At 39.0% G+C, this 24,919-nt stretch overlaps 1 long non-coding RNA gene across 1 annotated transcript; it reads left to right on the top strand.

Annotated features, from left to right (window-relative positions):
- Positions 1-22,125: 22,125 nt before the first annotated feature.
- LOC119002075 (uncharacterized) lies at positions 22,126-24,658 on the top strand. The gene is made up of 3 exons (XR_005069668.1): positions 22,126-22,203; positions 23,152-23,161; positions 24,648-24,658. It is a non-coding gene; the product is annotated as an uncharacterized LOC119002075 (long non-coding RNA).
- Positions 24,659-24,919: the final 261 nt, after the last annotated feature.

Genomic DNA, 24,919 nt, shown 5'->3' with positions numbered 1-24,919 from the left:
TCAAACTTTTATGACTGTAATTCATAATATATGTATTTTATATCAAAACCCAAAACACACGTGTACAAATACACACACATGTGAGCCTACATAGGTACATATATATGCACATACCTGAAATTAAAGTTTCACCAAGTAGGAGCTATCCATATTAGATGTGATGCAATCACAGTTTTTATTTTATTTTGGCTTTTTTCATGTTTAAAAAAATTTTTTGTAACACACTAAGTTGATTCTGTGACTAGTGGATCACAATCTGAAGTTTGAGAAACACTGGTATATAGTAGGTGTTGGTACACTGGTGCAAACTGGCCCCAGTGCCCTTTTCTGTAAATAAAGCTTCACTGGAATGCAGCCATACTTCATCTACAGATATTGGATTACTGCTTTCTTGTTACAGTGGCAAAGTTGAGTAGTTGCAGCAGAAAACATCTGGTCAGCAAAGCTAAAATTTATTATCTGTTCCTTTAAGGAAAAGTTTGCCAACCCCTGATGTAAAGGATTAAGTGCAATTCATCAGTGTAAAAGGTTGAATACAATGCCTGGTATAGCCAAAGGATTCAATAAATAACATTATTTCAGGTGTTGTTTTTCTGTTGCTGCTACTACTACAACAACAACTAAAGCTAAATAGCCAAACAAGGCATTTTCTTATCAAATAAATATAATAAACAGGTCAGCTTTTAAAAGGAGGGGGATTTAAATGACAAGGAATAAAGGCTTTGTAATCTAGGCACCAACTTTCATGCTGAGAGTCATCCAGTCTCTTTTTTTTTGTCAACTGGAGGCACATATATCAATGCAGTCACTTCACCAGACGGGCGTTAGCAGCCTCTCTGCTCCCAGACAAACCAGCAGACAGAGAGGTTAGACCACCTTTAAGCTTTTAAACCCCTCAGATCCCTCCACTAAAGGTGCCCTGCTCTTCTTCCTGTAGTCATTAGAGAATAAATCCCTGATAAGCAAAGTAAATTAAATGCAGTGACGTTCTGCTAATTGAGTCATCTCCTCTGCTTGGCTGGGCTTTTAATTACCAGCTAATCTTATCAATATGGCAGCTGACTGGCAGATAGTGGCTCCCAGAGAGAAGGGTAAGGACCCCAGTTTGCCCCCAAAGTCCCTTTTTGGGTGAAGTGGATATTAAACCTGCCAAACCCACCTTAAACCATCTGAATGCTGCTCAGGCAATATGGTTTAGAAGAGGGACCAGACTGTGGCTCAAGAAGCATGTAGACAAGACACAGGGACATGGCAAGCCTCCAACTGAAAGTTAAGAAAGAAAGGGCCAAGATGACAGATTATGCATTATTAAAGCTGCATTTTCCCCTCTCTCCATCTTGATCAAATTTTATTGCAGTCAAGCACAGGGACTTAAAGAGAGATAAAAGACTTTAAAGTATAAATTAAGTCTTATTTAGTTCACCACCCTAAGCCAAGCATGCCAGGTTCTGTCTGAATACATTGCCCAGAAAAGCTAAATGGGCTCGCTTTCAGCTGGGTGAATGTCATGATTTGCTGACATCTGGCAGAGGGGTCTTTTTGCCAAATGAAAGCCTCCCCCCGCACCCCCACCAGAAATCATTGGATTCTATTTGAGATCTCTGCTCCCACTTCTTTACAGAATCACCCTGATAACCATTTGTCAATCTTCCAAAGAGCCTAAATGAGCATGTGGCAAATTAGAAGGAAGGAGCAATGCAATGGTTCCTTCTGCTTCCATTCACCTACAGTTTTCTCAAAGAGCCATCTATGCTGATTTGAGGACAGGACCCAGGTGTAAGAGTTTGCTGAAGGAAAATGAGCCTATCGATTACCAAAAATTAAATTGATTGGTAGCACCCAGTACTGGCAAGTGTGTATGGAAACAGGCAGTTTGGTTCATTGGAGAAATGGAAATTGGTAGAACCTTTCTTCTATAAGGTTTTAGAGGGTAGGATGAGGGGGTGATAGATTTGGCAGTAGGTACTAAAGTATTAAATGCACATACTTTGATCCAGCACTTCTACCCTTACTATATTGGAAATAATCAACAATTCTTACATAGCAATTAGGACATGGAAAGACACCATTTAAAGCACAATATACATATTAACTCCCTCTGAAGAGTCTATGATGTCATAACAATACTATCCTTCCCCTTGGACCCTACCTGGAAAAAGTATACATATTATCCAGTACTGAGTACTTACTGTGTGTTAAGCGTGGTGCTAAGGGGTGGATTTTCTCACAGTCTTACAACTTGGTAAGGACTATCAATATCCCCATTTTGCAGATAAGAGAGACGAGGTGTAGAGGGGATAATTCATTGGGACAAGATAACATAGCAAGTGGCTAAATTAGAACTCAAACCCAGATTATGGGATGGCATCAAGCTAGCTTTCAACCCCTGCCCAGTTCCACCTCCATCCAAAGTGCCCCAACAATGTGCACATAAAGTTGCCCCCCACTAAACACCTTAGCATGCTATCACACAAGGAGCCGTCTACAAAGCCATCAGTGGGAGATCAAGTATGGCCATGCTGCGCAAGTTTGGAGCTATAATAAAGAAATATATACAGGGTCCAGCAGACATAAGGCTTGCTTGTGGTTGGAAGGTATGTGAGTGTCTCGCATGAGATGGACAGCAACTTGAACATTTCACCTAAAATGCTATATGCTGTGCTTGAGTATGATATTGTTATGTTATAGAATTACATGTTTATGATTTTGTAATAAAATATTTGTAATAAAAGGGGGCATTACTTTGTGCAGAACCCTGTAGATCTTTATGTTTTGACATGAAACAATCTTCAAGAAATGTTAGTTTTGTTGGTTAGGCTCCACTTATAGGTGAGATCATATGGTATTTGTCTTTCACCACCTGACTTATTTCACTTAGCATGATGCTCTCCAGTTCCATCCATGCTGTCATGAAGGGTATGAGCTCCTTCTTTCTTTCTGCGTGTAGTATTCCATCGTGCACATGTACCATAGTTTTTTGGTTTACTCATTTGCTGATCGGCACTTAGGTTGCTTCCAGCACTTAGCTATTGTAAATTGTGCTGCTATGAACATTGGGGTGCATAGGTTCTTTTGGATTGGTGTTTCAGGACTCTTAGGATATAATCCCAGCAGTGGAATTGCTAGGTCAAAAGGCAGTTGCAATTTTAATTTTCTGAGGAAATTCTATATTGTTTTCCCTAGTGGCTGCACCAGTCTGCATTCCCACCAACAGTGCACTAGGGTTCCCTTTTCTTCACGTCCTCTCCAGCACTTGCTTGTTGATTTGTTGATGCTGGCCATTCTGAACAGTGAGAAATGATACCTCATTGTGGTTTTAATTTGCATCTCTCTGATGGGTTATATTGAGGGTTTTTTTCATATGTCTGTGGACCATCCTATATCCTCCTTGGAGAAGTGTCAATTCAGGTCTTTTTCACATTTTTTCATTGGGTTGTTTGTCTTTCTGGTGTTGAGTCATGTGAGTTATGTATATGTTTTGAAGATTAAACCCTTGTTGATGTATCAGTGGCAAGTTTGTTCTCCCATACAGTCAATTCCATTTTCATTTTGATGATGGTGTCTAGCCATGCAGAAACTTTTTAATTTGTTATAGTCCCATTTGTTTGATTTTGCCTTCATTTCCCTTGCCCTAGGAGATATATCAGCAAAAATATTGCTACATGAGATGTCTGAAATTTTACTGCCTATGTTTTCTTCCAGGACTTTTATGGTATCATGATTTAAAGTCCTTTACTCATTTTGAGTTTATTCTGGTACATGATGTAAGTTGGTGGTCTAGTTTCATTTTTATTGCATGTGCCAGTTCAGTTTTCCCAATGCTGTTTATTGAAGAGACCATTTTTACTCCATTGTATGCTCATGCCCCCTTTCTTAAATATTAATTGACCATAGAGACCTGGGTTTATTTCTGGGCTCTCTATTCTGTTCCATCAATCTATGTGTCTGTTCTTATGCCAGTACCAGTCTGTTGTCATTACTACAATGACAGTAGTCTTGTAGTATAGTTTAATATCAGGTATTGCGATCCCAACTTTGTTCTTCTTTCTAAGGATTGCTGAGGCTATTTGGGGTCTCTTTTAGTTCCATATAAATTTTTGGAATTTTTTCTAGATCTATGCTATTAGTGTTTTAATAGCAATTGCATTGAATCTATAGATTGCTTTGGGTAGTGTGCACATTTTAATGTTGTTAATTCTTTCAGTCCATGAACATGGTATATACTTTCATTTATTTGTATCTCCCTCTGTTTCTTTCTTCAGCATTCTATAGTTTTTCAAGTGTAGGTTTTTTATATCTTTGGTTAAATTTATTGCTAGGTACTTTTTTTGTTACTATAGTAAATGGGATTTTTTTCTTAGTTTCTCTTTCCAATACTTCATTATTGATGTATAAGAATTCCATCAATTTCTGGATGTTGACTTTGTATCCCACTACCTTGAGGAGCCACTTATTAGGTCAAGTATTTTTTATAAGATTTTCTATGTACACTATCATGTCGCCTGTGTATGATAATTGTTTTTCTTCATCTTTTTCAATATGGATGCCTTTAATTTCTTTTTGTTCTCTAATCACTGTGGCTAAGTACTGTTTTGAATAAGAGTGGTGAAGGTGGGCATCCTTGTCTTTTTCCTGATCTTAAAGGAAATGCTTAAAGGAAATGCTGTTGAGTATGATGTTGACTGTAGGCTTTTCATATATGGCCTTCATTATATTGAGGTATGCTCCTTCTGTTCCCACTTTGCTGAGGTTTTTTTTTGGGGGGGTCACAAATGGGTGCAGGATTTTGTGTGATGCTTTTTCAGCATCTATGGGTATAATCATTGGTTTTTGTCTTTTGTTTATGTGATGTTTATGTTTATTGATTTGCAAATGTTATAACTTCCTTGCATCCCTGGGATGATTCCCACTTGATCATGGTGTAAGATCTTTTTAATGTATTGCTGGATCTGGATTGCCAATATTTTGTTAAGGATTTTAGCATTTATGTTCATCAGAGATACTGGCCTGTAATTTTCTTTCTTTGTTGTGCTTTACCAGATTTTGGAATTAGGATAATACTGGACTTGTAAAAAGAGTTTTAGAGTCTTTCCTCCTCTTGAATTTTTTGAATAGTTTGAGAAGGATAGGTATTAGTTCTTCTTTGAATGTTTGGTAAAATTTGCCTGTGAATTTATCCAGTCCAGGAATTTTATGTACTGGGAGTTTTTTTATTACTGCTTCAATTTCACTGTGTTATCTGTCAGTGTTCGGGCTTTCTACTTCTTCTTGATTCAGTTTTGGGAGATTGTATGTTTCCAGAAATTTGTCTGTTTCACCTAGGTTGTCCAGTTTCTTGGCACATAATTGTATATAGTAATTTCTTATAATCCTTTAGATTTCTGTGGTTTGTGTTGTTACTTCTCTGTTTTGTCTGATTTTATTTACTCTTTTATTTTCTTGATGAGTCTGGCTAAAGATTATCAATTTTGTTTATCTTTTCAAAGGGCAAGCTCCTGGATTCATTAATTCTTTGGATTGTTTTTTTAGTTTCTATGTCATTTAATTCTGCTCTGATCTTATTTTCTTTATTTTAGTTGTTCTAAGTTTTGTTTATTTTTGTTCTTCCAGTTCTTGTAGATGTAGGGTTATGTTATTCATTTGAGATTTTTCTATCTTCTTGAGGTAGCCCCATATCACTCTGAACTTCTCTCTCAGGACTGTCTTCACTGTGTCCCGTAGGTTTTGCATCTTTGTGTGTTCATTCTCATTTGTTTCCAGATACTTTTTTATTTCTTTTTTTTTGTTATTGCTTTCTTTTTATTTCTTTATTGTTAACACATCCATTATTTAATAACATGCTATTCAGTCTTCATGTATTTGAATGTTTTGGGTTTTTTTCCCTTGAGGTTGGTTTCTAGTTTCAAGCCATTGTGATCCAGGAAGATACTTTGATATGATTTCAATTCTCTTGAATTTGTTAAGGCTTGTTTTGTGTCCTACCATATGGTCTGTCTTTGGAAATATTCTGTGTGCATTTGAAAAGAATGTATACTTTGCTTCTGTGGGGTGAAATATTCTGTAAATATCAATTAAATTCATTTGATCTAGAGCGTCATTCAATGTCACAATAATCTTGTTGATTCTTTGTTTGGAAGATCCATCCAGTGTTGACAGTGGGGTGTTAAAATCCTGTATGATGACTGTGTTGCAGTAGATCTCCTTCTTAAAGTCCTCTAAGACTTATCTTATGTTTCAGATGCCCCTATGTTGGGTGCATATATGTTTACAAGGATTATATTGTCTTGTTGGCCCACTCCCTTTAGTATTATGTAATGACCTTCTTTGTTTCTCGCTTTGGCCTTTATTTTGAAGTCTATTTTGTCTGATACAAGTATTGGTGCCCCAGCTTTTTTTTTCTTGTTCATTTGCATGAAATTTTTTTGCATACCTTCACTTTCAGCCTGTGTAGATTTTTTGTTTTGAGGTGGGTCTCTTATAGGCAGCATATATGCAGATCATGTTTTCTTTCTTTTTTTTATTTATGTGAATTATATTTACTGATATTGGAAATGAAATCTAAGTAATTTAAAAGTATATTATTGATTAATTTACTTTAAAATAGCAATAAAAGAGGCATTATGTATTACCATAAATGTCATTTTTATGAAAAAAGAACTCTTTTTTGGTGACTTGTGATTTTATTTTATTTTTTATTTTTATGTTTTAATATATTTTATTGATTATACCATTACAGTTGTTCTATTCCCCTCCTTTATTCCCCTCCACCCGCACAATCCCTCTCCCACCATTCTCCCCCCCTTAGTTTACAACCACGTGTCTCAAGTTCTTTAGATTCTATATTTCCCCCACTATTCTTGCCCTCCCCCCTATCTATTTTCTACCTACCCTCTATGCTATTTTCTGTGCCTTCTCGCCCCTTCTCCTCCTCCCACTCCCCTGTTGCTAACCCTCCATCTGTTCTTCATTTCTATGGTTCCACTCCTGATCTAGCTGTCCTCTTGGTTTGCTTTTGTTTTAGGTGTGGTTGTTAATAACTGTGTGTTTGCTGTCCTTTCACTGTTAATATTTTTCATCTTCTTTTTCTTATATAAGTCCCTTTAGCATTTCATATAATAAGGGCTTGGTGATGATGAACTCCTTGAACTTGACCTTATCTGAGAAGCACTTTATCTGTCCTTCCATTCTAAATGAAAGTTTTGCTGGATAAAGCAATCTTGGCTGTAGGTCTTTGGATTTCATGACTTGGAATACTTCTTTCCAGCCCCTTCTTGCCTGCAAGGTCTCTTTTGAGAAATCAGCTGACAGTCTGATGGGAACTCCTTTGTAGGTGACTGTCCCCTTATCTCTTGCTGCTTCTAGGATTCTCTCCTTCATTTTAATCTTGGCTAATGTAATTATGATGTGCCTTGGTGTGTTCCTTGGGTCCAAGTTCTTTGGGACTCTCTGAGCTTCCTGGATTTCCTGGAAGTCTATGTCCTTTGCCAGACTGGGGAAGTTCTCCTTTATTATTTGTTCAAATAAGTTTTCCACTCATGGCTGTTTCTTTCCCCCTTCTGGCACCCCAATAATCCGGATGTTGGAACGTTTAAAGATGTCCTGGAGGTTCCTAAGCCTCTCCTCATTTTTTTGAATTCTCATTTCTTCATTCCTTTCTGGTTGGATGTTTTGTTCTTCCTTCTGGTCCATTCCATTGATTTGAGTCCCAGTTTCCTTTCCATCGCTATTGGTTTCCTGGCCATCTGCCTTCATTTCAATTAGTTTAGCTTTCATATGGTCCTCTAATTTGCGACTATAATCAACCAGTTCTGTGAGCATCCTGATAAAGTGTCTTGAATTGTGCTTCTGAGAGGCTGGCAATTTCTCGGTCACTGAGAGTTATTGGCTCTGGGACTTTGAGTTCTTCTTGTGCCACCTTTCGGGCTGTTTGTGCCTGTTACGTAGCAGGATCGGAGCCCTAAGGTGTTCACTAGAGCAGGGCAACTAAGTCGCTGGGTTGTGACGTTGTGTGTGGGGGCGGGGTCAATGAGGAACTATGGTGTCCCATCTGCCGCCTCCCGCCGCAGCCCCCACAGGCGCTGCAGCTGCCACTGTCACCAGGCCCAAGCGTTTCGTCCCACTGCACTCGAGTGTGCCACCGCCGTCAGCTCTCGCCCCCTGGGGCCTGCGTAGTCCGTCTCACTGTGTGCAAATGTGTGACCACGGTCAGTCTGCCCCATACCCTGACTGGGTCCGGGCTGCCTGCGTGCCTAGGTTTGAAGATCTTTCCTGCCTGACCCAGCTCCGCTCCTGGCTCTGCCCCTCTTACCGTCCCCATCGAACAGTTAATGGTTGTCGGACTTCCGTATAATTCAATTTTCTGTTTTGTGGCTGTGTCTTTGTTCTCCAAACCTTTGTTGTATTCAAACTTGGTTGTGGGAGAAAGCACAGTGTTTCCACCTATGCCTCCATCTTGGCGGAAGTCTGCAGATCATGTTTTCTTATCCACTCAGCTACCCCTGCCTTTTGATTGGACCATTTAATCCATTTTCATTTAAGGTTATTATTGATAGGTACTTGTTCATTGCCATTTTTTCCCTTTGCACCTGTGTTCATCTCTGCTTCTTCTTCTTCTTCTTCTTCTTCTTACTTTCTTCTTCTTCATACAGTGCCTGTAGCATCTCTTGTAGTGCTGGCTTGGTGGAAATGTACTCTTTTAGCATTCTTTTGTTTGGAAGCTCGTTATTTCACCTTTCATTTTAAATGAGAGCCTTGCTAGATAGAGTAGTCTTGGTTGCAGATCCTTGCTTTTCATTACTTGGAATATTTCATGCCATCCCCTTCAGGCTTGTGTTTCTGTTGAGAAATCAGCTTATAGCCTTATTGGAGCTCTCTTGGATGTTACTAGCTGTTTCTTCCTTGCTGCCTTTAAGAGTCTCATTGTCTTTAAATTTTGCCATTTAAATTATGATGTATCTTAGAATGGGCCTCTTTGGGTTCATCTTGATTGGGACCCTATGTGCTTCCTGAACTTGCATGACTTTTTCCTTCACCAAGTTAGAGAATTTTTCTGTCACTATTTTTTCAAACAGATTTTCTATCCTTTGCTCCTCTTCTTCTCTTCTGATATTCCTATGATGCAAATGCTGTTATGTTTCATTTTGTCCTGAAGCTCCCTTAAACTACCTTCATTCTTTTTAAATTTTTTTTATTTTGTTTCTCTGACTGGGTGTTTTATTTCTACTTTGTCTTCCAGCTCACTGATTCATTCGATCCTTTACTTCATCTAGCCTGCTTTTGATTCCTTCTAGTATATTCTTTATGTCTGATGTTGTTTCTTCATTTCCTCCTGGTTCTTATTCAGTTTTTATATTTTTATGTTGCTGTAGGTCCCATTAAGTTCCTTGTAGTTCTCACTGAGTTCCTTGAACGTCCTTATAACCATTATTTTGAACTTTATGTCTGATAGATTGTGTGCCTTAAATTCATTTAGCTTTCTTTCTTGGACTTCCTCCTTTCCTGTCAGCTGAAGGTTGTTAGTCTCCCCATTTTAGGTGACTTTTTGTTTGTGTCTGCATCTCAGGTAGCTGTACTTTGACTGCTTGTCTTCATGAGGTGGCCTTCTACAGTAGTTCTGTGGGACTCGGTGGTGTAATCTCTATGATCTCCTGATCTGGATGTCCTAGGGATACCCTTTATTCAGTTTATGTGGGCTCTCTTGTTGTGCTTGGGTGTTTATTATTGATGGCTGGTTGGCTGAGAGTCACAACCCCACCATATCTTTCATGCTATTTTATAGGTGCTGGTAAAACAAAGCAAAACTATCCAGAAAACCAGACACACCAACAACAAGTTTCCCCTCCCACATCAACAATAGCAATGGCAACTGAGCAAAAATTAATAAAAGGGGAAAGAGATGAACAATATTGTAAGATAGGAAAAAAGAATATAAGATGAAGAAAGAAGAGAAAAATGATTGTGAGAGGGAATAGGGAGGAAAAATAAGAGTAGGGGATAGAAACAAGACAAAGAAAGGGAGAAAATAAAATTTAAAATGTAAAACAGGGGAGGGCAATGGCAAAATGGAGTAGGATAAGGGAAGAGTATAATATGAGGTTTGAAATAAAATAAAAAATAATGAACCAATAGGAACAAAATTGAAGAAATACTAAAACAGGGTCAATAACAATGACAAATGAACAAAGATTAATAAAGGTGGAAAGTAAATAAAATATTATAAGAAAAAGAGAATATGAGATGTCCACAGTACGGGAAAATGATTTTGAGAGGATAGCATGAGAAAAAATAATAAGAGTAAGGAATAGAATTCACACTAAGAGAGGGAAAAAATAAAATTCCAAACTCAAATAAGCAAGGGCAGGAGGAAGGCAAAATGTAGTAAGATGGGGAGAGTAACCTATGAGATTCAGAATTAAAAAATAGTGAACAAATAGGAGTAAAATCCAACAAAAACAGCAATGACCACACTACCCATGCCAAACAAGCAATGATTTTAAAGGTGGAAAGAAAATAAGAATATTATAAGTAAGGAAAAAATATGAGCTGACTAAAGGAAAAAAGTTTTGAGAGGATGGAGGGAAAAAATTAGGATAAGTAATAGGAATAAGGCATAGAAAAGGGAAAATGAAAATAAGAAAGGGCAGGAAGAAGGTAAAATGGAGTAAGACAGAGGAAAGGTACAATGAGAGATTTGAAATAAAAGTGAAATAAAAATACATAAATCTAAATAAAAAGAATAAAGAGTAAAAGACAAAAAACGGAATTAGTTAGCATACAATTGAAGAAAATGAAGAAATGTTAAAAGGCTATGTGAGAGAAAAAAGTAACACAAATTCTGAAGAAGGAGGTGGAATTCATCTCAGTAGAGTTTGATGTTTGCCTTAAGTTTCTGCCTCCTTCTGGTTCTGCCTCTGGTTTTTTACAAGCTCAGGGTCCACGGTTGGACCCTGGACCAGATATAGGGTATTTCCCCTTCAACCATAAAATCTCCCTTACTACCCATTGTGAAGCATCTTCTGTACTCCTTGGCTTCCAAACTTCATATCAGCTAAAATTCCATTGATTGTTCAGGTTATTTGTCACAAGATCAGCTGAGAATCCAAATTGGGGGCACAAGCAAGTGAATTCAACTTCTACCTACTTGGCTGCCATCTTCTCATTCTCTCATTTCTTTTTAACACCCAATAATATTCTATTGTCTGAATGTACCGTAGTTTATTAATTCATTTACCTACTGAAGGACATCTCAGTTTTGGCAATTTGCTGAAAACATTCATATGTAGGATATTAAGGATGTGCATCCTTGTGTGACCCACTTACTTTTTAAAATAGTGTGTTTTTGTGCACACACATGTGTGTTTAAATTTCAAAAGGATCACACCAGCTATTAACCATGGTTACCTCTGTAGAAAAAAACTGGAATCTAGTGCAAAGAGAAAGTGAAGAATAGTTTTACTTTTTATTCTTTGTAGCTGGGTATCATTTTAATGTTTTTGCCTTGAATATGTATTCATGAAATCATTCCAGCCATTACATTGAAAATTAAAAATTGGGAAAACTTAAGATAAAGTTAAAATAAAGAGTAATATTTAAAACAGAACCACAAGAGGTGAGCCTTATATTTTCATATTCCATAGCAAATGATGCATAAATATTTGATTTACTGATTTTCAGTCCATTCTCCGTACTCACAATTCTGTACTTGTGAATTTGTTTGCTTATTAAAGTGTACTTGTAACCCCAAAATAAATACTCAGGGGGCTTTCCTGGTCATTTTAAAACATGTACATGAAGAAACTGGGCTCATAAAGGTGAGACTAACCTGCCCACATTCGCACAGGCTGGAAAACAGAGCCAAGTCTGACTGGCTCCAAGCCCACACACACTGACCGCTAGACAGTATTACCTCCACCGAAGAAACACAGAAAAGGCACATATACGTGACAAAAATACATCTTTTAAAGGAAAGGCCCTGGCCTTTTATGTCTTAGGTGTTGAAATTGAGTCTAAATGAAAGCAAGTAGAGAAAAAAAGACAAGGACTCACTGTATACAGTGATAAATGCTCCCCCAATGGAGGCTGGTTGTAACAAGAAGAGGGAGCTCTGTGGTCATGTAAAGCAGCATCCATTTGGGCTGGAGGAAGAGCAGGCACTGTCTGAGCTCCACCATGGCCCCTCATCACTTCCTCTTCCCATGCAGGCCTCCAGTTTCAGACTGGCAGCATTGAGACTCCACCAGAGGACATTCCAGGTGTGTTCAGCTTGTGCATGTGCCCTGGACCCGCCCTCAGCCAATGAATGGCAGGGACGGGAACATCAATACCCCAGCTTCCTGGTTCTTCTGGTGGTGTGACTCTGAGGCATGTTTCTAAGTGGCCCCAGGGGGTTCCCAGTGGGACCAAGCCTAGTAGCCTACAGAGGTAATTGGCTCGGCAGCACCTCTGTACTGGCTCTTATACCTTCTTTGCTTCACTTCCCCTCTCCCTGACTGATGCTTCTTCTAATCCCTTCCCAAATTCTTGTCTTAGTTTCTGCTTCTGGGAACGTGAGCTCAAAAACCATCCACTCTTAGTCATGTTGGCTATATAACATATCGCTATATTAATTACAGTTTTTTTCCTCATTCTAATGAACAAGTTGATCATGTTAAGATGAGCATAGGGAATGATTTTTACCTTTCCCTCAATTCTTCTTTAAGCCTCTTGTCATTTTGAATTATCATGTTGCCATATACAACAATATAGAGAGGGTAGCTGAGTAGAAAATACAGAGATCTCAGGATACAACCTGGGTCAGCTTATCCCCACACTTTTCACTCTGTAGCCACTGTGTGTTGAATCTTTTGTTATTTGCAGCCAAATACAACCCCTATGGATCTAAGCTCCAAGATGCTTTCTAAAAACAATAGGTGATGCCTCAGTGGTATTTCTGCCAAAAATGTATAACCTGTATATAATCGTGAAGAAACATTAGACAAACCCAAATTGCTAGTTATTCTACAAAATAACTGGCCATGCTCTTAAAAAATGTCAAGGTCAAGAAGCAGAAAGAAAGAATCAGAAACTATTCCAGATTAATGGAAATTAAAGAGACCAAACACATAAATAAAATTCATGACCCTAGATTAGATCCTGGAATGGGAAGGGACAAGAGCTCAACATTTGGTGAAATTTGAATACAACTATGGAATAGATAATAGGAGTGGGTCAGTATTCCTGACCTTGATAATTGCACAGTGGTTATGTAAAAGAATTACTTTATTAGGAAATACACACTGAAGTATTTAGGAGTGAAAAAGCATTCTCAAATGCTTTAGAAACACACAAACACAACATGTTCTTTACATTTGAAACTATAGCAAAATAAAAAATTATCCCCCAACTTAGGTATAATAAGCACTTCTACTGCAGGGTGAAACCTCAGGTTACCTCTACCCTTTCTCTCTCTCTCTCTCTCTCTCTCTCTCTCTTGTTTTAAGATTTTATTTATTTATTTCTAGAGAGAGGGTGTGAGAGAAAGACAGGGAGAGAAACATCCAACTCAGGACCTGGCCTACAACCCAGAAATGCACCCAGACTGAGAACCAAACCAGTGACCCTCTGGTTTGCAGAACAATGCCCAATCCACTGAGCCACACCAGCCAGGGCTCTGCCCTGTCTCCCTCTTTAGAACTAACAGCAACTAAGGGATAAAACATAAAAACAAAGAAACCAGATGAGAATACAGAGAGAATATGGGTTGAAGGAAAATTATTAATGTGAAGAAATGCAAAGTTTTTTTCTTTGATTAATAACCTCCTCCCACCAAATGATGTGATTTTGAGGGAGGTACCCAGATGGGTTAAGAATAATCATGTTTTTATAATAATAACTAGTATATCAAGTATTTACTGTGTATTGAGTGCTGTTCTAACTGCTTGGTGTCTTAACTCATTTGATTTCATTTTAACCCATTTAATCATTTAGTGTATAATTGTTAATTGTCAGAGATATATGTCTAATATAATCAATCTGATCATTTAACATGTTAAACATTTATCTATTAATACTTAATATTTATGCTGCATTAATAAAATTTTACATCTCGAACCCCATAATATTTCATCATTAATTTACCAAAGTAAAGCTTCATGGTTTTTAAAAAACTTTTATCAAATTAATAGTTAATGTCATTAAAAACTATCATTTATTGAGCCTTTTGCATGTACCAAGAATGTTTCTAAGCATTTGACATGCACTATCTTATGATTAAATTAATTATTACACTAGCTCAGGAACACACTACTATAATTATTCACCATTTTACACTTAGGGAGGGCAAGAAACTTGTTCAAGTTCATGCAGATGCTATGATGGATGGGCTGAATTCTAACCCATACTGGTGTGACTTTAGAGCTGGCAGAGTTGATCTCCAAAATACAGGTGTGTTTGTGTTTACAGCCAGGAAACAAGCAGACTGAGGTTTGGTCCAATCAGGGGGGTGGTCAACCACAGGACCCAGCCCAGAGGGACAAAAATAAATAAGAAGAGGTAAAAGCAGGTCCCATTTTTTTCCTAAGAAACCCATGGTCTGGAAGCTTCCATAGTTCAAAATCCTAAATTACAGTCCCACACACTTTGGTGTCAGCATCTCCAAAGAATATTGATTTAAATTCTGTTGTACTTGGCTCCTTATTTTCATGATATGTGTACTTAATTTATTTTGTCCTCACCCAAGGATTTGTTTTTATTCATTTGAGAGAGGGAGAGGGAGAGAGAGGGGTGGGGGTGAAGAGGGAGAGAGACAGAGAGAAACATTGATTGGTTGCTTCTCATACTTGCCTCAATCAGGGATTGAACCCACAACCTATGTTTGTGCCCTGATTGAGGATCAAATCTGCAACCTTTTGTTTCATGGGACACCACTCCAACCAACTGGGCCACTGGACCAGGACTTTTAATGCACATATTTAAAATCAGCTTCATTCGATTCCCAGTCAGGGCACATGCTTGGGTTGCAGGCCAGTTTCCGGCAGGGGCCAGTTCTCTGCAGGGGATGCTCAAGAAGCAACCATACATTGATGTTTCCTTCCTCTCTCCTTCCCTTCCCCTCTAAAGATAAATAAATAAAATATTTTTAAAAATAAAAAAAAATAAAATCAGCTTCAAAAACACTGTAATCTTTATGATTTTTAGGAACTTTCCAGGGTTTACAGAGAACAATTTCCATTGTACTTTCTGTTGAAAGGGTGTCTAAATTGGATGAGTCTGAGCAAATCCCACAGGTTCCTAAGGCCTTTGGATAAAATGTGGTTAAAGATGGAAAGCACAGTTTATGGACAATGCAGAAGGACCTTAGACCCACTGTAGTGATGATGGAAATGCACAGTTAACACATTTTAGAGTGGAGCTTCCATTTCAAAGTAGCATTTTGCTATCTTTCCACTGTGCTGGAATTTGCTTTTATTATTTACCCATTGGCTCCATACACTCTTAGAAGTCTTTTTCTCTTATCTAATCCTATACTTCTCCCTTCCTCTCTACTGCTCTCACCCCTCCCTCTTGCCTCCCCCAACTCCAATGCCATTTAAAAAAAAAAGAACTATTGAACCTTAAGGAGATTCCATCACATAAAACTTCCCACCCTTTCTAATGGCAAAGCTAAAACAAGCTGAGTAGTGATAAGAGTTAACAGACAAAAATGAACATAAATACCCAAGAGGTAAAGTGGATTTTCCATTTTTATGAGTTTCCAGCTTCTCTGATATCCTTTGTGGGCCTAGCTGATGCTACTTTGTCCTAGATTCACACAACAGCTGCCTAAATAGCAGGGCTGGGCCCAAGGTGAGACAAAAGGCACACAGTTTAGGGAGACATTTGCTCTTGGGGCTGTGCAAGTGCCCTAGGCACCTCACTTGCCTCACTCCAGTCCACCCCTGCCAACTAGTCTCTACCTCTATATGGAGTGCTTCCTTACCTCATTAGCCTCCTCAGTAGCCAGAGGAATCATTTTAAAGGATAAGTCAGATCATGCTACTCCCCTGATGAAAACCTTCTGATGTATGGCTCCTCAGTAGCCTCAGGATAGAAGCTAGGCTCCCTGGTAGGTCTTTATAGAGCCCTTCAGATATGACTCCTACCTAGCTCAATCCCTCCCCTCCCAGCTCTCTCCCCTCCCATAGTTCCAGAACCAGATGCACTGTTCAATCTGGATTTTACAGCTGCCACTACCTCTTCCTTGAACAGTCTTCTCTTCCTGTTTTTCCAAGCTAATGCCAACTCATTTTTCAGATCTCACTGAGGAAAAAATATTAGGGCAGCAGATGAGGATGGGAGTTGAATTATAGTCATTGCCTGGCATTGAAGCCAGCTCTGCCACTTATTGGCATGATCAAGTTATCTACTATTGGCATGAGCATGTTACCTACTATTTCTGGGCTTGAATTTCCTCATCTATGCATTGGTGGTGAGAGGTCCATTCATGAGCTGACAATGGATAAGGGGGTTTAAAAAGGTGGTCTCTGTAACACTCTAAGATCAGTGTCTGGTGCATGGCTAGCATTATATGTGCAGATAGATATCATTATGCTAGCTTCACCAGAGTGTTCTCTGTGAGCTTCCATTTCTGTAGTATCTGCTCTTAATTTTGTCCCATGTTACCATTATCATGCTTAAGTCTGTCTCTCCCTCTGGTCTTCAAGCCTAAAGACAGGGACTGGGTCTATCCAGTTTATAGCTGTCTTACTACCATACTGCCTAGCATTTGGTAGGTACTCAATAAATGTGTTAATGCATGAGCCAATAGTGCAAGTGACATTGCCACTGGAACAATACCCATTCTAGTTCTGGGATAAGCAATGGAAGATTTCTTTTTTTCCTCTCATTTAATTCTTTTTAATTAATTTTTTATCTAAGTAAGTTGGTATACAATCTTCTATTGGTTACATTCATTTTAGGTATACAATATAGTGACCCAACATTTTTATACCTTACAATATGATCATTCCACTAATTCTAGTAATTACCTGTCACTGTGTAAACTTACCACAATACTATTGACTAAACTCCCCTTCCCTTTTCACCCATCCCTCCACCGCCTCCCTTCTGAGAATCATTTCTTTGGCCTCTGTTTCTGAGCCATTTTTGTTTTATTTCTTTGTTTTGTGGACATATCTTTTCAAGTAGAAAAGATAGAAACAGTAGAAAATAAACAAATTGGACTATATAAAACTGAAAAGCTTCTTCACCATGAAGGAAACATTCAACAAAATGAAAGGCAGCCTACTAACTGGGAGAACATATTCTTAAATGATATATCCAAGAAGGGATTGATATCCAAAATTTGTTAAAAAACCCATACAGCTCAGTAACAAAAATAAATAAATAAGCAATCCAACTGAAAAGCATCCAGAGGACCTGAAAAAAACATCTCTCCAAAGAGATATACAGATGGTCAACAGACATATGAAAAGATGCTCAACATCACCATCATCAGAGAGATGCAAATTGAAACCACAATGAGATACCATCTGACACCTGTCAAAAGGGCACTTATCAAGAAGCCAACAAATAACATGTGTTGATGTTAATGTAGAGAAAAGGGAACCCTCTGTGTTATTAGTGGGACTACAGACTAGTGCAGCCACTATGGAGAACAGTATAGAGCTTCTTCAGAACACCAGAAATAGATATACCATATGACCCAGCACTACTGAACCAAAGTGGAGTTCAGCTGCTTACTGCCACCAAAAAGCAAACTGTAGAGGCAGAGTCTGGTGAGAAAGGAAAAGGGCTTTTATTTTAATACTGAAGAATCTCAGAGAATGGGGAACTCCCTGTTTCAAAGCTCATCTCCTCTGCAAAACCCAAACAGAACCCAGTTGTCCCCACCAAGACCAAAACAAAAGGCACTGCTTAAAATCCCTGCCCCATATTAAGAGACTGTTCCTTGGAGCCCAAGGCAGCTAAGCAGTTATCCAGATAGCTTAGCTTGTTCGGGCTCACTCCTGGGGGCTGTTTATGGAGCCAGTGCTGCCATTGGCCATGAAGCTTCTAAAGCCACATGGTCCTGTGCTCCAAGGTCAGAGAATGAGTGAAGGTACCCACGACTGCTCCATCAGGTCAGCAAGAGAGAAAGACTCCTTCTGAAAGCCATGGGCCACGTGGTGGGTAGGTCAGGTGGCCTGTGGAGAGGACAGGTGAGGGCACCATTTGAGTGCAGATCCCAATCAGCTAGCAACAGCAAAAGAGAGATTTCTTTGTTCTTGGATTATATTAGCTTGGGTGTGGGTGGGACAGACTAGATGCTTTCTCACAAAGAACAATTAACTTCCTAAACTTCTGCACACTGTGAGGGGGCCCATCTCCCAACCAATCCCTTCTTTCCCCTGGTGAGGCTGACAGGCCTCTGTGGTCAGAACCTCCCCCTGCCACCATTTTAACTTCTACTGCACATGTACCCATGGTCCCACCCTAATCTGGTACAGGAAGAGGGTAGTAGGGCTTTCCCCCTCACACCCAATTGTCTTACTAGCCTTGTGAGTGCTCAGTATAAGAACTTCCTCCTGCCGACATCTTGCCTGAGGGTGGGGGGAGTATGTGCTTGGTTCAACACAGAGGTGCCAGGAAACTCAGTGTCCTTGCCATGGCCCTGGCCCTTCGAGAAGGTGTCTGCATGCCACTCCCTCAGTGCCCAGGGAGTGTGGCTCAGTGCAGAAGAGTTCCATCTTGAAAGAAGACTTCCAAGTTCCATCCCTATGGCCTAGCTGTATCTTCCCTGGAGACCTCTCTTATTTCCCTGCCTTCATCCCATTCCCAGTGGTCTGGACAGACTGTTTGTATCACCAGCAGTTCCACTTCTGGATATTTATCCAAAGAAAGCAAGAATACTAATTCAAAAAGATACATGTTCCCCATTTGTTCATTGCAGCATTATTCACAATAGCCAAGATATGGAAGCTACCTAGGTGTTTGTTGATAGATGAATGGATAGAGAAGATGTGTATGTGCACAATGAGATATTGCACAGCCATTAAAAAAATGAATTGTTGCCATTTGCAGCAACATGGATGGATCTAGAGGGTATTATACTAAGTGAAAAGTCAGACAGAGAAAGACACTATATGGTTTCAATTATATGTGGAATCTAAAACCAAAATTAAGCAACAGAAGATTTAGAAAAAAAACCACAATTGCTCTGCAAGCATATTCACTGAATTTGAAAGCCTCAAATTGTACCAAATATTAATTCAACCAAATGTGCATGGATTTTATTCAACCAATTGTGCTATACAGTCGGAAATGCAAAGAATTAGTCTTTGCCCCCAGCGAGGTGATAAGAGACATGCTTAATACTTGAAGTCATTTTTCCTTGCTGAACAAAAGACTGCTGGTCTAAATTGCATAGTTTGAAGATCACAGCTTCTTCATCAGACATACCCAGGTTCAAATCCCATAGCTTTATGATATGCAAACTGTGTGGCCCAAAGCAAGTTCCTTAACTCCCCTGAGCTTCCAGGCCTTCCATCTGTAAAAGGCAGAAATATAGGACCTAACTCCAAGGGTTTTTTGTAAGGCAGAAATGAGAAAATCCATATAGATCACCTTTGCACAGGGCCTGGCAAAGAAAAAGTACGTGGGGCATTTTCACTATTACTGTTACTGTCATCTTCAGCCCCTGGTCAGATTAGTTCCATAGACCCCCATGTCTCCTAATCTCTTCTTGAACATTCTTTCCTTTTTTTTTAACTGCTTCAACCTAAAGATAGAGAAATACACATTAGGACTCAGAGCCGCTTAGCAGCATGAAGCAAAGCTAATTTTTGTAACCAGAAGAGCATTGGAGCACTTTTATTTCAAACCAGCTGTGAACACTGAGCAGCAAGCCAGGCCCAACCTGGGGTCTTACAGATTCCCTTTTGCTACTTTTGGAAGGATTCTGTGACTCCCTGTCTTAGATAACATCATGGGAATGACTTTGTCTTTTGTGGTGGAATTTGAGTTGTTGTTTCTGTCTCTCAGAACGTTCTTTTTTCTTTCTCAGTATATAGTATTGCCTACCTAAGACATACACACACAAAAAAAAAGGGTACAAAAGGAATAACAAGTAGGTCTTTTCTGTTAAGCCACCTCACATTGATTTGGGTGGGTACCTGGAGCATCATCTTAAGAAGGATTTCAATGCAGCCTCAGGGTTCAGTGGGAAAAGAGAGCATTGACTGATTAGTAATGTCTTCCCTGGGTGTGTGGGTAGGGAAATGCCAGAACTGGTCATTATTAGATTAAAAGCACTTTTCCAGGGGCCTAGCACATTCTCTCTCCTCTCTATATTCCCCGTGCTACTTATTTCTCTTCATCTTATCTTACTGTGTGATTCCACTGCAGTGTGGTAGTTAAAAAACGAAAGTTATTACCAGTTCAAATGGATTTCTTTCCATTTCTAAAGAAGAATGCTTCAAGGATGGTTCACAGAAGAAGCAAACCCTCTCAGTAACATTTAAGTAGGGGCCATAGATTACCAGTGAAATCAATAGGCACCTCTCCTATTCAGAGCTTCATTTTTCAAGACAAGGCTCCTAAGCAACCAAATTCATTATGAGAAGGAGAATAAAAGTCATAATAATAGCTTACTTTGTTGAACAAGTACTATGCCCCAGGTATTATGCTATCCTAATAATTTTTAAGTGTTAAAAAAGTTATATTCTAATGCTACAATCTTAATAAATATTGGATGTGGTTGATGGTGTATGGGAAATATTATTATGTATTTTGAAACTAAAAAAAAAATTTATTCTCACCCAAGAACATTTTTTCACTGCTTTTAGAGAGAGAGAAAAGAAGAAAGAAAGAGGAAGGAAGGAAGAAAGAGACATCGATGTGAGAAAGACATCAATCTCATGCCTCTCACATGCCCCAACTGGAGCTCAAACCCACAACCTATACATGTGCCCTGATCAGAGGAGGTTGAACCTATAATTTTTCAGTTCATGGGACAATGCTCCAACAACTGAACCACACTGGCTAGGGCTTTGAAACTTTTCATAGTAGAGTTTTAAAGACATAATACTAGATACCTGATTTAATTGGTCTGTGAGTGTGTGGGCATCAGTAGCCAACATCCCCCGACCCCCCAGGTAATTTTATTGTGCAGTCAAGGGTGAGAACACTGGGCAAAGTGCTCTGTAGACTTTGTCATTCATTCCTCACAACTAGCCTAAGATGTGTGCATTATCACCCATCAACTCCCTGAAATTGAAATGAAATGACAAGCCCAAACTCCCACAGCTAAGTAGCTGAGCTACAATCCAACACAGATGGACCTGAACTCTGAACCTGGGTCTTTTACCTCCTGTGCTAGTTAAAGTATAACTTTTTTTCATCTTTATTGAAATGTACCGTATTTTCAGAATATAAGATGCACTTCTCTCTCTTCCGTCCCCCCAAATTTGGGAGGAATAATGGTTGTTAATGCTGCTGTTGAGTTTTGTTTACATTGACATTGGTGAAATATTATATTATTTATGTTATTAAATATTTTACCACATTTTTTGCTTCAATTTTTTTTCATATTTTCCTCCTCTAAAACCTGGGTGCGTCTTATGGTCTGAAAATGAGGTAATTGAAAATTTTAACTTGTATATGTTTACGGTATACAGGGTGATATTCTGATAAACATACAGTGTGAAGTCATTACCACAGCCAAGCTAATGAACACACCAGTCACCTTATGCAGTCGCCATTTTTATGAGAACAATTAACATCTGTCTTAGCATATTTCAAGTATACAACACAGTTATTATTAACCATAATTACCATGCTGTACATTAGACCCCCAGAGCTTATTTATCCTGTGTAACTGACACTCTATACCCTTTGACCAGCATCTTTCCATTTCCCAACCCCTACTACTCTCTGCCACTGTTCCGCTCTCTGCTTCTCTCAGTTTGACATTTTTAGATTACACATATAAGTGATTGTACAGTATTTGCATTTCTGGGGCTGGCTTATTTCACTTAGCATAATGTCTTCCAGGTTTATCCATGTTTCTGTAAATGTCAGGATTTTCTTCTTTTTAAGGTTGAATAATATTGCATTGTATGTATGTATATACTACACCTTATCTGTCTATCCTTCAATAAACACTTGAGTTGTTTCCATGTCTCAACTATTGTGAATAATGCTGCAGTAAACATAGGAGCACAGATATCTCTTCAGGATCCTGATTTTGTTGTCAGATAGATAGAGATTGCTGGATCATACGTAGTTCTTTCTTCAGTTTTTAAAGGACCTTCCATGCTGTCTTCCATAAAGTCTGTAACATTTTTGTGGCAAAATATACATAGCGTGCAATTTATCATTTGAACTCTTTCTAAGTATGCAATTCTGTGACATTAAGTACCTTCACTTTGTTGTGCAACCCTCACCACCATCCATCTTCAGGACTTTTCATCATCAAAACGGAAACTCTCTGTGCAACAATAACTTCCCATCTCTCCCCTCCCTCAGCCCCTGGCCACCACCACTCTACTTTCTGCTTCTATGACTTTGACGATACTAGGAAGCTCATATAAGCAGAATGATAAAGCATTTGATCCTTTGTGTCTGCTTTATTTTGCTTGGCATAATATCTTCAAGGTTCATCCATGTTGCAGTATGTGTCAGAATTTCATCCCTTTTTAAGGCTGAATAATAAGCATAATCTTTTAAATAACAGTTTCCTGACACTGGGGGTGTGATGAGAAGTAAAACATAACTGTTGCTGACAACCAATGATCCCACAGCTGATAGTACAGGCAGATAGCAAGGCATGAGATGTACACACACAGCTCTATGGACCCTTCAGAAGAGACCACAGAGTTGCACAGTGTTATCCATGTGAGCCCAGGTTCCTGACTGTCTAGAGTAAAATCCCAACTCCTCTGGGCAAATTATTTTTCCTCTCTAAGGCTCAGTTTTCCATCTATAAAAATAGAGGTAGTAATAGTATCCACCTCTGAGCTATAATTAGGCTTAAATGAGTCCGTTCATATAAAGCACTTAGAGAAGTGCCTGGCACATCATAAGTTGTCAGCAAATTATATAAACAAACAAACAAATAAATAAATCAAAAAAGTAAAACTTCCACCTGGGGCAATCTGTAAAGAATGTAGGACTTAGATTTTGGAGGACAAGGAGATTTCCTTAGGTTGAATGGCCAGATCAAATACAGGACACCTAGTTCAATTTAAATCTCAGATAAGCTGAATAATTTCTGAGTGTTAAGTCTGTCCCAATTATCAAATTCCCCTAATCAGATACTTACAAAAGGCAAGGTTCTGGGAGACCATGTATTTGAGACCTTACAAGACTCTTATCAAACTAAAGAGTATCATGCGATTGGCTGGTTGCTCCTAAATGAGATGGAGAAGGTGAGGAAAGAAAAGGGTGAGCTCAGACAAAATAAAAATCTTCTGCATGGTTAAAGAAAACAGCATTAAAATAAAAAGAGAACCAGATGTATGGGAAAATATATTTGCCAATGATACCTCGGACAAAGGTTTGATTTCCATAATACACAAAGAGCTCACACAACTCCACTCCAGGAAGACAAACAACCCAATTAAAAAATGGGAAAAGGACTTGAACAGACACTTCTCCAAGGAGGACATACAAAGGGCCTAGAGACATATGAAAAAGTGCTCAGCATCACTAGCCATCAGAGAGATGGAAATTAAAACCAAAATGACAGAAAACTGTACTTGAACAAGAATTTTTAAAAAAATTAGATACCACTTCACACCAGTCAGAATGGCCATCATAAACAAATCAACAAAACAAGTGTTGGAGAGGATGTGGAGGAAAGGAAACCCTAGTGCATTGTTGGTGGGAATGCAGACTGGTGCAGACACTATGGAAAACAGTATGGAATTTCCTTAGAAAGCTAAAAATGGAACTGCCTTTCACCTGGCAATTCCACTGCTGGGATTATACCCTAAGAATCCTGAAGCAACAATCCAAAAGAACCTATGCACCCCAATATTCATAGCAGCACAATTTACAATAGCCAAGTGTTAGAAGCAACCTAAATGCCTATCAGTAAATGAATGGATAAAAAAACTATGGTACATTTATACAATGGAATACTATGCAGCAGAGAGAAGGAGCTCCTACTTTTCACAATAGCATGGATGGATCTGGAGAGCATTATGCTAAGTGAAATAAGCCAGGCAGTGAAAGACAAATACCATATAAGTGGAACCTAATCAACAAAACAAACAAGCAAGCAAAATATAACCAAAGACATTGAAATTAAGAACAAACTGACAGTAACCAGAGGGGAAGTGGGAGGGGATAATGGAGGGGAAAGAGGGGAGGGTTTTCAGGAACATGTATAAAGGACACATGGACAAAACCAAAGGGGGTTAGGGTCAAGGGTGGGAGGTAGGGATGGTTGGAGTGGGGAGTAGTGGGGGGGTGGGAAATGGAGACAACTGTACTTGAACAACAATAAAAAAAAGAAAAGGATGAGCTCAGGACTTAAAAGTCTCAACTCAGGCTCTGTGTAAGTGACCTGAAGCTTTTGTTTCTTTATCTCCTGTATCTCCTGTGTCTCCTGTAGGGCTGAGATTGCTGAAAACATAGCCAGAGTCTGTCTTGAGTTAAATGCAAATTGAATTCATGCAGTGTCACAGGGTGGATACTGTTTAAGTGAAGACGCTGATTTGGAAGGGATAAAATCCTGAAAATTGGAATAGGGGTGTATGAGCAGATTCCAGTGAATCTAGGGACATGAGACCCCTAAATTTAGCTGAGTTTTCTTTGCTAGTAGAATTAACCCTTCTACCCGCTCCCATCTACCACACCCCACCACCAGTCTGGGGAGGTTAAGCCTGCTTTCCTCCAGGAAGCTATAACCCTCTCCCCTGAGGTAGCTGCCTTGCAAGACACTACTGATTCTCCTCAA

This window comes from Sturnira hondurensis, unplaced genomic scaffold (assembly GCF_014824575.4).
Source record: "Sturnira hondurensis isolate 20B ecotype Veracruz unplaced genomic scaffold, ASM1482457v3 Scaffold0017394, whole genome shotgun sequence".
NCBI lineage: Eukaryota > Metazoa > Chordata > Mammalia > Chiroptera > Phyllostomidae > Sturnira > Sturnira hondurensis.
This window is presented reverse-complemented; position numbering and strand designations above follow the sequence as displayed.